Raw genomic sequence first — 13,760 nt, forward strand, 5'->3', positions numbered from 1 at the left:
ATTGACGCTGTCTGTGTACTTTGTCGTGTACTCAGTTTAGCAGTCGAGGTTGCAACTCAAGGACAGCGAAAGGGAAACATTGAGACAAACAATGCGGTTTTTATCTGTGCATTTCTGCGAATTTATTTCTTGTGTACAATCCGTTCTCCTCCGACCAAATTAAGAGTTCTTTCACAGGGATTAAGTATTATTTATCGTACTATTTTAGAGAGAGCTATTGTCCTAAACCCCCAGTCCTGATTCTTTCTTATTAGTAGCGGCACCATATAACTATCCCTTGGATATAATCTCCTCATGTGACCACAGAAGTAGCCGACTCATTTTTAGAGGCCAAGATTACACAAGCGGTTTCTTCTCAATCTCTTCATCTCTCTCTTCGCTAATCCAAGTATTTGACCGCTCAGCTTCGACCCCCGCCCCCGCTGTGCACCTAATTCTTCCATCCTGTCCTATCTTGTCTGCCCTCTCCTCACCCCCGCCCCCCTCTCCACCCCAACTTGACCTTGCCTCGGTGCCATCTACATTACCCAGACACCCCCCTCCCTCAGGCTTTCAGAGGGAGTTTATTGGTATGACAGGCCATCATCAGCAGGGAACTACTAAGCGTAATGGGTGCAAGCACGCATCCGCACATGCATGCTAGCCTCAATAGTTCAGCACAGAGGCAGGCTGGCAGTGCGACGACACAGACACACACACACACGCACACGCACACACACATACACACACACACACACACACACACACAGTGGTCTCTTTCACAGCTGAATGAGCATTCACTCCCTGCATGGTCTGTTTTCTCTTTCTCTAAAGAGAGAGAGAGTGGCCAGTTCATAGGACAGCAGATAGGAACTAATGACTGTTTGATTAATTAATTAGGCTGACACGTTATTGCCTGGCTTCTGGAGTCATAGTGTTTATGCATTTATTTATTCATTTTTTTAAATCACGAGCCGACCCCTTATTCATATTGTGCTCTATGAGACATTCTTCTTGTTTCTGTTCTTAAAATTGTTGTATTTACTTTGACTCTGCAACTGCATAAAATGAGAACCGAGCTTGCTGAAGTAAAATGCTACTCTCGCCAAAGTGCTGTTTTCTTCATAAAAAAATCAATAGTCCAATTTTGCATATAAAAATGCAACATATGTTATTGGCAGTTCAAGGGTCTCAACCTTCCTCATAAAAAAATATAATTAACAAATACAGTGAAACCAAAAATTTTACAAAAGCCAGGTCCAGAATGTTAGTCAAGCACCAGGAGAAGCATAAGTAATCAGTTGCAGTGTCAAACTGCATTTTTTAATTCTGTACAAGGAAGGTTTTATATAGCATTACAACATGCCTTATGGCCATTTCATTGTAGAAGTGAACCACTGTTAATATTAAAACAAATAATAATGAATGCATGATGAAGGTGTAATGCGAAGGTGAGAGACATTGTAGATTCATTCACCTCACTCATCTCACCACCGAAAAAGAAGTTCACTCCTGTGAAACAACAAACACTTTATTATTATTATAATTTTTTAAACTTGTGAGTGAATGGCATTATGTTACTTTGTAAGAGGGACAACAAATGGCAGTTAGAAATGGCCTTTGTAAAATTCAGATGGAGCCACTTGCTGATTAGTTGGCCATTTAGTCCTGACTTAATCAAACCTGCAGAACTGATCCCAGCACTGCTGTTGGTCGAGGAGAAGGAGGTGCGGAGTAAAAGCGCAGCCAACTGTGAGACTAATGTGGCACTCAAAAAGCAAATAGAGTTAATGGATTTGAAGAATGGAAATAATAAAATAGAATTGAGAGGTGAAACGGGAGGTACAATAAAAGAGAAATGAGAAGAGTTAACTGCAGAGGGGAGGGGGGGGGGGTTAAGGGCTGGCAGACGGATGAAGCGATAAACAGACAGATGGGTAGTTAGATACAGTATATGAACGGGAGCGATTTGTTGAGATAGAGAGGTGATAGAGTAAAAAGATATTGTCAGAGACAAACCAAAGTTTCTTCTGGGACCCCAGGCTCACTGTTGTCGTTCACATCTGTTATGCCGCTCGGTGGCCCTGGCCCTCTTTTTCCTACCATCGCCCCCCCTCCCCTCATACATATCTTCTCACTCATGGGATACTTTTAATAGAATTAGGCCGCTTGATATCAGCGGAGCGGGTTGCCGTGCGGCGAGCGAGGCGAGATTGAAACAGCGATTTCCAATTTGAGATTGTGTCACACACATCTCCCCGTGCCTCGATAGCATCAATGAATCAGCGCCACCATCTCCCCAACTCACTTTGTCCATTTTTTCCCTCAGCCCCACTCACCATCATTCACCCATTCCGCTACATGTTTTAGGCCCACTCAGGCCATTCGCACATGCAAGACGAACATCGAAATGCATACAAGCGTCCTCTCCATCACTCTGGTTGCGTGCTCTCGCTTGACGCTTTATCACCTTGTCTCTTTTGCTCTTATCTGGGGCGCATGCAGAGGATCTCCTTCTCCTCCCAACCCGACCACTTAAGACCTCCCAAATGCATCCATCTCCTCTGCTTCTGCGCTTTAACACTTGTCCTTTATCCCAGTTCCCACTCCTCCCACACTTGTCCATTCTTTAGCATTTCTTCACTCACCCGTAGTCTCGCAATCTCTGCGTCCTCCCACACTGTTTTTCCACATCCTCCACCCGCCCTCGATACTTTCCACCCTTCCGTTGCCTTTTCATCTCTTCCTGTCACTCTCTCTATCTCCACAAAATGTTCCTCCTCCCTTCAACTGTCATCCTCTGCCCCCTCGCTTCATCCACTCTTCCTCTGCCTCAAGGCGTTAGATCCCTTTTGACTTGTCTTGTCAGGTCTGCGGATTTTTGTTTTACCTTCGCGAGATATATCGTTTGTGTGTGCTCATGCGCTACAGAACCCGTCGCTTGTGGCCATGTGTGAGTGAGTGTGTGGGACCGTGTCTGAGACGCTAGATGGATGCTTCTTTTGCTGTGCGTGCGTGTTGGTTTTAGGGTGTTCTGTGGCTTCTCATGACCACAGGACTGACTTTCCTCACAATGCTTCAACTGAAGCTTTTGCTCGGTAGAAGTGCTGCCTTAACAAATGTCTTGTAATTATCCTCTTCTATAAACGTAGCCTGATGAATTACCTTGAGTGTTTCTTTCTGCTCAGTCACGTTTTCTCCATTTCAAACATTCATTGCAAATGCTTGTCAAATTCACAATGTGTTTGCATTTCCCATTACACATGCTTTCAACTTCTTAGAAGAAAGCAAAGAAACATTTGACTAATGCAGCATTCACCCTCTTTCCTCAGCTTCCCCTCTTCTCTCCTCCTTCATAGACTTTTTTAGTTTTCGTGAAACTTTCCAAATTCAAATGCAACGGAAGGACAGATGTGTGCAAACTGATTGTCGATGTTAAGATGTAAAGAAAAGCAAGCGGAGCGGTTTTAATAATGCAGGTTTTGAACACGGGTTATTAGTTCAAACCATAATGTCTCAACCATTTTCTACATTGCGGGTATGATGTGTACACCCACATGATCCACATTTGCATAAAAAAGGAAAGTTGTCTCCTTTATTTCAGCGACATCCTTATTCCTTGAACAAAAATCACTTGGAACTGAAGACATTTATCATGATTATTATTATATTTTATTTTCATGATTATTTTGTATTACACACTATTTGAGTATGGTACCCAAGACCTCAGACCTGTGAGGCAAATGTGCTAACCAGGGTCCTGGGACAGTTGCCCCCCCCCCCCCCCCCCCCCAAAGTATTACCATCTCGTTATTTTCTTTACTGTTGTGCTTTGTTAAATGATTGTGCTTTTTTGAAATGCCTCTTAGTTGAATTTGAATCCGATTAAAAATTAAATGAAATATGTTTCGCCTGAACCTTCATGTTTTCTTAAAAGAATGACACGTTTCAAACTCTGCCCAGGGGAATCAAACTTCTGAGAACAACTGTGTAATGTTCTCTCATTTACTAAATAAAAGTAGAGCTGCATTTCGAAATAACAATTTTCAATATTTTCATTTCTGATTGTGCAAAACCTTTATGATTTGTTTCATAATGACGTGCACTTTTAATAAGTGCTCCCATTGGGAACTTCCCTCTGAGAAGTACAAACAAAAATGAATGGCCTTTCCATTTTAAGCGCCATTTGTTCCAAATGTTCTCTTCCTTTGTCGGTCGTACTGGGATCTTTCTACGGCTTTAACGCACCTTCCACGCGGAATCTCTTTCTCTCTCCCCTCCTACGGTTCTCCTCGTCTCTGTCTGGTCTGTGCGCAGTGAATACCGCCGGAGATGCTGGTTTGATTGGATGAAAGGGGTGGCTGAACTTGCATGTGATTGGTCGGTACAGTTCGTCACTCCCGTAAAGCGTGTAATGTTGTGCCGCTTCAAATACGTAGTCGTGTATAGTGGCCGCTGCCAATATATTTCTGGTGCTTAAACGTGTAGGAATGTGGAGGCGTAAGAAACAACGTAGCATCAATTTTTCAGGTCGTAGTCGTGGTATTTGATTGACAATGGAGCAGGGTGTGGTTTCTGCACATTCAACCCATTCAAGCGTCTGAGAGCGAAGCCAATTGCCTGATTTTTCACAATTTTGTAATGATTTAGCCTCATATTATAAAATTGGTCATTTTGTTTTAATCAGTCAAATTTGGCTCAGTTGTTAACAACACTCTTTTTTTTTTTGCGGCGTGTCCAATTTAGATGTGTTGATTTTCACTTAGCGTGGACTTTAAAATACATGAAAATATACACTTCAATTACAAGTCGATTATGATTCAAAATATAACTGTATTATAGCCCAAACATGGGCTTGTGGAATCCCAGCGCTTCAATGCATAGTTCAGTCCTACAGCTGCTTTCAACTCAAGTGAAAACAACTGGTCAAGTTTAAATAGATACAGATTGATTGATTTTTTTTTTTTTCATTTACAAGCACAATATTAAACTTATTGTTAAACTGCTTGCGTTGTCGATTAAAAGTATTATTATCATAATCAAGATGCCGAAAAGAAGCTTAAGAAATACACATTTCATTACATTATGCAGTTGTCTTGTGATGTCCCTTTCAAATAAATGCTAATACGGGTTACGTGTTGATTTGATGTTGCTGGTGGAAGTAACAAACAGCTCTTAAACATGACCTTTACGTCAAATTACTTTCAAGCATCCGCTGCCTAAAGAAACTTGTAACTCAAAGAGTGCTTGAGGCGTTATTCAAATATGTGGTGTGTGTGAGGAGAAATTGCTAAATTGGTTTCTGTTCATTTAAGAACAATTGCTCTGTGTTGGCATCCTTTAAAATGCGGGACCATTACATTGAAATCTCTGTGAGCTTTAAGTGCGCCTAAGAATTCCGACCACATATTTCTTTTAGGACCATGCTGAAGGAGAAATAACCATCTGCCCCAAACAAAAGCTTTTCTTGTTTCATCCTGGCCATAAAGGTGTTAGTGCCATTGGATATATACACAGTGTGCACTTTTATTGAATGTGTGTGGCACTTTTATTGATTGAGAGGTCGACTTTCGGCCCTTTGAGTGCAATCCGTGAAGATATCTTGCCCCATTTTCAAGGACAAGGCAGTAGCAAATATACGTACGTCGCAGAGATTTGCCATTTAAATACATCACTTTATTCAATCCAGTTCCTCTGTCACAGTTCCCTCTCTTGCTGATTCCTTTGTTTTAGCCTTATTTTACAATCAGAATTGCTTCTGACTCCATTAATTATCATTAGCCTAATAGTATAATTGCCCAAGTCATTTTTACCTGACTGTCACAATATCAACTGTGTTTTTTCTTTCTGTCTTTGTAGAATATCGGCAATCCAGGTCATGGTCATCGACAAAGGTTGGGTTGAGGTAATTGGACTTGTGTTTTTCTTTTTTTCTGAAAACGCTCAAACGTGATTCTGGCAACTGTGCGTTCAGGCTAATGTTATGTGTGCCTCTTCAACTCAGCAATCTGTTTCTGAAGAGAGTAGCGGAAGTCATTCTTCGTTTCATAATGTCCGCAGAGGTGTGCAGCTGATTCGGCAGTGCTGAAGCTGCAGGGAGGGCATGAAATGAACTCTGACTTTTCTCACTCGGTGGTTAACTGTGATCTACGCACACCACCTGGCATCAGTTCATCTCTTGCTGAGCCCTCTGAGACCTTTAGTCTTGCTCTGTCGCTTCCTTGCCTCAGAGAAACGTGGGACTGGCTGCCTGTATGCATCGGACCCGGCCTCAACGGAACTATGAGCTGTGCTGTATATACGTGGATAATTATCCAGGGCTACAGCTTACCTTTAGGGACAATAAGCAGCATGGGAAAAGGGCAACAAAGAGAAACTGAATGGAGCCAGAGCAGTGAGCCAAGTCTTTTCCCACACACTCCAGGGCCTGACACTGGATCAAACCTGGGAATCAGGCATATAAAACCACAATCACACACATTGGAGCTGGTCCAGGTTTGCTGTATAAGATGACAATCTTAATGATGAACAGTGGCGCAAAAAACTCAGATGCATCCATCCATCCACTTTCTGTACCACTTATCCTCACTAGGGTCTTGGGCGTGCTGCAGCCTATCCCAGCTATCTTCGGGCAGGAAGTTGGGGTTCACCCTGAATCGGTCGCCAGCCGGAGAAAACCCATCCAGGCACGTGGAGAACATGCAAACTCCACTCAGGCGGGGCCAGATTAGAACCCGGGTCCTCACAACTGTGAGGCAGACGTCCTAACCAGTCGTCCACCGTGCCGCCCAACTCAGATGCAGTTGACACATAAAAATGATACAGTATAGACGCACCTCACAGTTGCAGGGTAAAATAGCAGATCTGAGGTCAGTTTAAGTGTGAACAGTATAAATATTCATGTCAGTCCACTGGGGAAGCAGTCAAAGATGTCTCAGGGCAGCAGAGAACGTTCTTTTTTGTATCCTCACTGCTGTTTTATGGGGTGATATTTTGTCAAAACATTTGTTCTTCTCTAGTTGGAAATAGTGTTGCAGTACATTTGCGGGCTCCTTTTACCATGAGGACACTCTGTCTTCTCTTCCTTCAAGTAGAATGCTGGTGAAGCCCTCCTTTATTTTGCAGTCCCTCCCAGGCTCACAGAGGGAAACGTTAGATTTTTAGCCTCATTTTAGCTCCACCTTCCACTGGTCACCCGTAGGCACTGGATTATGACCCATCATGCAGGTCCTCCAGGGCTCCTCTCTCTTCTCCTTCCTCTTTGGGCGCACTGTTCATATCTCTCCATCTCCCCGAGTCTTTATCACAAAAATACAGATCACCAGTTTTTAATCATGCCCCGAATAAAAGACATGTTTCCAATTAATGGAACTGCTGTTCTGATGCACTGTGACTCTATAAAGCTTCACTGGGCCTCAATAAGTCGCACACGTTTTCAATCTGAATAGAACTTCTTAGAAAAAGAAAAATCAGTCCAAGTCAAGTGGGAAGGCAGCAATGAATCTGAAGTGTCTGCAGTTGTATCAAGTAGACCGAGGGCTGTATTTAAACGACATGATTGAAGGGACCCCATTCAGATTTCTTCTTCTTCAATGTGGTGCAGTACAGAGTAATGTAAACAGAGAAAAAATTTTTTTTGGTAATTGTATATCCTCAGATTTGGATGCGGCTTGAATCATTTGCCCCCATCCATTCATTTTCTGTACTAGTCATCCTTTTCAGGATCACAGCCGGGGTGCCTTTCGAAAGGCCAACTACACCCTGGACTGGTCGCTCGTCAATTATAGTACTATTATGAATAGGGCATTTAGCCCAATGGATCCCGTGCTAGCTGGCCAAAAGTCAGTCAGTCAGTCAGATGTGCATAAAAATCTTATAATAAAAACCTCATCATGCAAAATTATGTCTGACGGTGGCCAATGGAGTAATACAAAGTCACCGGCCCACTGAAGAGTGAGTTTACAAGTATGTGTAATCTCTATGAGCTAAAATGGTTTCAACCAAGAGCAAGTGCCTGGAAAGTGTTGCATGGTGGTTAAATTTGTCATAATCAGATATCCATATAATTTGTCAATGGATATCATACAATATCATTGTCATTTACCTACATTTTGGGCATGCGCACGTTAAAATTTTACCAGGCAGTCGAGTAAATGTAAGCACGGGGATATTGGGTATGGGTCATTCAGATTAGATGTCAGCATTCACAGTATCGGTCATTCAGTAAGCCAACAGACAGTTCATGGTTTCCTTACCAGACGGGAATTACTTCCGACTTGCCGGCTGATTTTTTTGACGTCCCAGCAGTTGCGCCATAAACAGTGAGTAAAAGTTTCACAATAAATGAAACTTGCTTGAATTGCTTCTATATTGGCGCTTTATTTCTGGGATATATTTCCCAGTGTACCTTTGTAGCTTCGGTCTCGTTCCAGGTTGGACGAGGACCTATCACTTTACCGGGCATGACATAACATAAATGCACCGTTGATAGAAGAATATATGATTGTGTGCTAGCTTGTATTCCAATGAGAAGAGATATAATACTTTATACTTGTACTCGCTAAGAGAGCACATTCATTTTAAGACAATTGTTTGTGCCCTCAACAGCACCCCATTCAAATGGCCAACAGGCACATACATTTGACACATGTGTACAGCACAGCTTCTTGGGGGGCGTCTCATATTGACTTGTCCTCCCACTCCATCAATACGCTTGACACGAGTCAGCATGAATCCAAAGTGCAGAGTGCATCAGGGCGGCAAAAAATATGTTGAACATTTTATTCCTACTTCTCGTTGTAGATGTGCAAATAGAATTAAGAGGAAAATCATTTCTCTCCATCAGTGACAGAGAAGGTTGAGTGAGTGTATTAACCAAAGGTAATTGAATGTTGAAGGACCAGAGTACAGTTTAGTGTGGGAATTAACCTGTGCACATCTCTCCACTGAGGTCTGGTGAGGTTCGGTAGTGGCAAGTTATGCAGAACAGAGAATTCGTTTTTTGGGTCAAAGGCCAGAAAAGACTTTGCTTGAGTTCATTGCTATTCATCATGAGTGACATCCAAAATAAAATATTGTATTCACAAGTCTCTATATTTCCAATTCCATTTCATTGCTCCAAAATAACAAAATCTTCAGAGAAGTGTGAAATATATCTTCAAAATGTATTTTGTGCGCGTTTGTTTTTTCTTTGGCAGGACAGAATTCTTGTAAGCATCGACAAATAAGACAGGCCCATTGCTCACACAGGAAGGTGTTGCTATATATATCATGGACTTACGAATACAATATTTTTGGAGAAATAAAAAAGTGAATTTTTTTGGATTCTTCAGCCTCAGCCTTCACTCTATGGGCCCTGTTTTTGTGACCAGTGTAAATCCGGCACAGCGGGCAGCTCAACTGTGGACCAGGGGGTGGGTTAGACGAGTGTTGTTAATTTCGTAGACCAGCCCAGGCACTCTCGGATCTGGCGGGCTGCGCCACCGTGGATAAGTTTGCAATCGACTTCATTCTCCGTCAATCAGCCAGTGGCTCCTCGTATTAGCACATTCATATTTTGGTATTTTGTTTACTACTTTATGATACTATTAAATTATTAAATGGAGTATCACATCAATGTATCAATATCAATGTTGTATGACATAAATGTTTAGTTTCGTCATTATGGTGCACGCTGTTAGTGGTCATTCGTAGTCTGCCCCTGGACCCTGAACAGAGTTATGAGGTCCTATGGATACTCTACTCATTTCTGGCCCACAAATCACTCATGCACAGAGGAAATCTTTCACACACTAGTAGGTTTGGTATACATACAGCAATGAACAGGGCAAGAAATTGCGAGCACAGAAGGATAGAGGGTCAATTTTGAGGGAAGTATGTCGGTTTGGTGAGATAAAGATGAACAAAGTAGGAGAGACAGAGATTAAGAAGACTACTGAACCTCCGATGCTGCTCAACCGCAAACCGAGATAGTTTCCACCAATTACATACATGCCGATGTACATCCTGGATTCAGAACGCAACAAGGTCCTCGAGGGGCTTCACTTCTGCTGGTACACACTCGAACATCTCCCCCCGTCTCGCCTGCCCGCCACTCCAGAATTCTTGGATACACACTCACATCTACCCACGAACGCAGTGTGTGGGTGTGTGTGTGTGTGTGTGTGTGAGTGTGCATATAACACTCTCGCATTTTAATCTCATCACCAACCCCCCCCCCCCCCCCCCCCCAGCTTTGTCTCTCTTTATTACCCAGTCACCAACCAACCTACTAAACACATTCCCACTCATACACACACACAAACACAGACACAAATCTTCTGTCACTCCCCTCCACTTTCTTCTAATTCCATTCTTCTCACTCTCTCTTCTGCAGGCTCTCCATCCATTCATCCATCCATCTATCCACCCCCTTACTTGTCACAGTCTCTCTACAGACAGTCATTGGTGTGTGTGCGCGCGTGCGGGCTCAGATGATTGTAATAAGGCTAGTGATTGCTGGGGAAGAGGAAGATGAGGAATGGTATCTACTATCTATGAGGATGACTGTGGCAGTCTGGCGCACGCTAGCCGTGGGGGGCTTCATTATTAGTGGTACCAAGAACAGCTACACCCTGCTGCCTTAATTGAATGATAGAGGCCACTGGCAGGCTGTATTGGGATCTGAAGGTGGGTGGGAGAGTTGGGGTTGGGGGTGGCGTGGACATTGGGGCTGTGAGTGACGGCAAGGCTGAGCGATGATGACAGAGGAGAATGGAAAATAGAAAACGGGGCGGGGGGTGAAGGGGGTTAAAGGGAGACGTGAAGTGGAACGTGTGAAAGGCCTTGAGAGTGCTTTTAAGGAAGCGGTGTGACGCAGCGCCAGTGAGACGTACGGACAATTAAAACACTTTATTGAGCGGGGATGAATAAATAATCATGTTTGAGTGGTGTGAAAGTGTTTAAATGAGTTTTTAGAGATATGAGAGCGATTGTTGTTGAAGAAAGAGAATCATGGAGAGGAAACATTTTTACATTCATCCCTTATCTCAAAACTTCAACAATATCCTCACATAGCCACCTTTATGCAGTGTTACAAGTATTTCTCACACCGTCTTTGGAGGTATTATGCCCAAATGAGGCATATTCTGACATTCCTGGTACGCTATAGCTATTTTGTCACAATGACTCTGGACACTCTTCGTATCTCCACCATACTGACATTTACAGTAACTCGCTTGGTGAAAAAACAATCAATTTATTCAAAAGACCTGTCTTAAAACTGTCTATAACACCAATCTTGCAATACTGTATATGTTTCAGGAGATATTTTTAAATACAACCCAATATAGCCCTGACTGAAATTCCCATTAGTGTGAATAGTCTGTATAATTAGTTGTTTTCCTTGATATGTTAAAATTCTATGGAGTGTGGACCCTCTAGGTTGCAACGCAATACAATCCAACATGCCTCTATCCAAACCTGGAATTCAAAATGCACACACACAAAGACAAAACAGGCGGAGTTCAGGATGACGAAACTCCGGACTTGACTTGTTAATGAATGACGAAGGCATCGTAACAAGTGACGTTGCGGTGTATCTTCTTGTTCTTCTTTTTCTTGTTCTGGATCTTTTTGTAGTTTTTGTTCTGTTCTTCTTCTTGTCACGTTCTTCTTCTCTTCACAACCTTTGTTAAGGCGTCCATCGAAAAGCCACAAAGAGTCAAAGAAAAAATAGAAAGTCCAGCATGCACTTGTTTTGTCATTAAATGGAGATTTGGTGTGGTACATCAAGGTCTCGCGTAATCACGCACGGCTGTGGTTCGAAATTAAAAGTTATGTGCAACTTTAGAAGAGTAATTTTCTTGAAAATCATAATATTTTTAATTGTATGACCTCACTTCAGGGGCTTTTCCCTTTAGAGTTGCTACTGTACATTACCACTAAAATATTAGGAAGCATGTTCTTGTGTTTTTAAAGAAAAGCTGCATCCCAACTTTTGACTGGTACTCAACATAAGCCTCCTATTGTCTATTACTGTCTTGTTTGGCCTGTCATTAGCTTTGACTAAAGCAGCCGTTGTCCGTAGGGAGGTGGAGTAAGACTGTGTAGAGGGGTTGAAATGCCAATTTTCCGTTTCAGCTACTGTCTAATTCAAACTCCAAAAGAGAGTTGCTCTAACGTAATCAATCATTATTGAGTCGGGTAGGACTTGGACCACAAACATGTACTCTTTGTGCAGATTCGGGCTCCAAATGATGCCACTTGCACAAGAATGACACTTGGGGAACGTGAACAGCAGAAATGTCAAAGTTCTTACAAAACTAGCATTTAAAAAGACAACGGCAACAACTGCACTTGAAGAAAAAGTAAGTTAAGGTTTACCTTGAGAATGAAGTCTTTAAAAGTTTAAAACACTTTAAACAGGAGTTTGTGAGGAGCACTTAAGAGAGCACACAGACCTCTGTCAAGGTTTAATCGTTGGTTGTCACCTATAACATCAATGAGCAGATGAAAAAATGATCACAATAGCTAAAATGACAAAAGTAATTTAGATTCCTTTCTAATAAATCACAATGCACTAAATCGTGCACTCACTGTAGTTGTCTCGCCATGCTGCACTATTTGCATACACTGGCCACTCATGCCAGAGTAGCATCTGCTCCATTTGCACACTGTTTGAGGAGTATCTGTAATATTTGCACAACCGACATTGTCCCAGATGATCGCACTACTCGTCACTTTAAACCGCATACACTCCTTGAAGTCTCAGCGCCCTTTGCACAATGGTCATTGCACCGGACTATTGCAATATTAGTCGTTCGAACTGCTCTAAGTGCTAGGGGACTCTGCATCTTTTTGCACAATTGTTTTTTGTCAATGTCTTTATGTCCCCAAAGTGTTCTGTAAATTGACTGTCTGTTGTACTAGAGCGGCTCCAACTACCGGAGACAAATTCCTTGTGTGTTTTGGACATACTTGGCAAATAAAGATGATTCTGATTCTGATGTAATAACATCCAATGCAAGCGCAATAAATAGCAAATTTATCTAGCATAAAGAAGAGTTAAATAAAGTGGAATCTGGGTCAGATTGGGGTTGACATTACAGGCTCTGACACTCACAAGTGGTACATTGAATACCATTTGACGGAATCCATCACTTTATACGTTTCATAAATAATTAAAAACAGAGTTTTTGAATGTTCTATATTTTTAGCCCGATTAAAGGGGCATTGTTTTGGTTGAGGTTTGTTTGTTAGTCGAACACCAATTTACATGAAACTTTGTTGTAGGCTAGTTGATCAAAAACCCATTGGATTTTTGTGAAAATGATGATACCTTTTAGATCATGAATTTTGCCCTCTATTAAATGCAAATGGTCCGATTCCCAAATCTCTTATCATATTACATCATCCCCTGTGTACCCCACATTATGATTTTTGTTATTGAGTTAGGCGTAGTGTTTACATAGATTTATGTTTTAATAATAAGATTGTAGAATTTGTGGCACAAGCTATTATCTGGCTGATGGAGAGCCCTGTCGTTTGTGTTTGTGTTAAGGCCATTGGTTGCAGAGTGCTACAATTGGGTCGGACAAACAAGCCGGTGCAGCTTTTCACTTTTGTAAACAGAACAGTAGACTGCAAATAAACAAAGCCAAAGTGACAAACTCTAACTACCTTGTTCCAGGGTAATGACTGTTTGTTGGTTGTTTGTGTATGGGTGGATGGATGGATGGATGGCTCTAATCCAAAGCTAGTGATCAAATTGTCACGGCAGATTTAGAACATGCTCACAATGT

The 13,760-nt window shown here is 42.1% G+C and overlaps 1 protein-coding gene across 3 annotated transcripts in view; it reads left to right on the plus strand.

The window, feature by feature from the left end:
- LOC133411656 (uncharacterized) overlaps positions 1-13,760 on the plus strand; it is a 181,242-nt gene that overhangs the window by 19,465 nt on the left and 148,017 nt on the right. For 2 of the 3 annotated variants that reach the window (XM_061694256.1, XM_061694260.1), the window contains exon 2: positions 5,839-5,884. The exons of the other annotated variant lie outside the window; for it this stretch is intronic. The gene's annotated coding sequence lies outside the window, so the exon portion shown is untranslated. The remainder of the gene's footprint in view (positions 1-5,838; positions 5,885-13,760) is intronic. 3 annotated transcript variants of the gene reach the window in all.

This window comes from Phycodurus eques, chromosome 13, assembly GCF_024500275.1.
Source record: "Phycodurus eques isolate BA_2022a chromosome 13, UOR_Pequ_1.1, whole genome shotgun sequence".
Taxonomy (NCBI): Eukaryota; Metazoa; Chordata; class Actinopteri; order Syngnathiformes; family Syngnathidae; genus Phycodurus; species Phycodurus eques.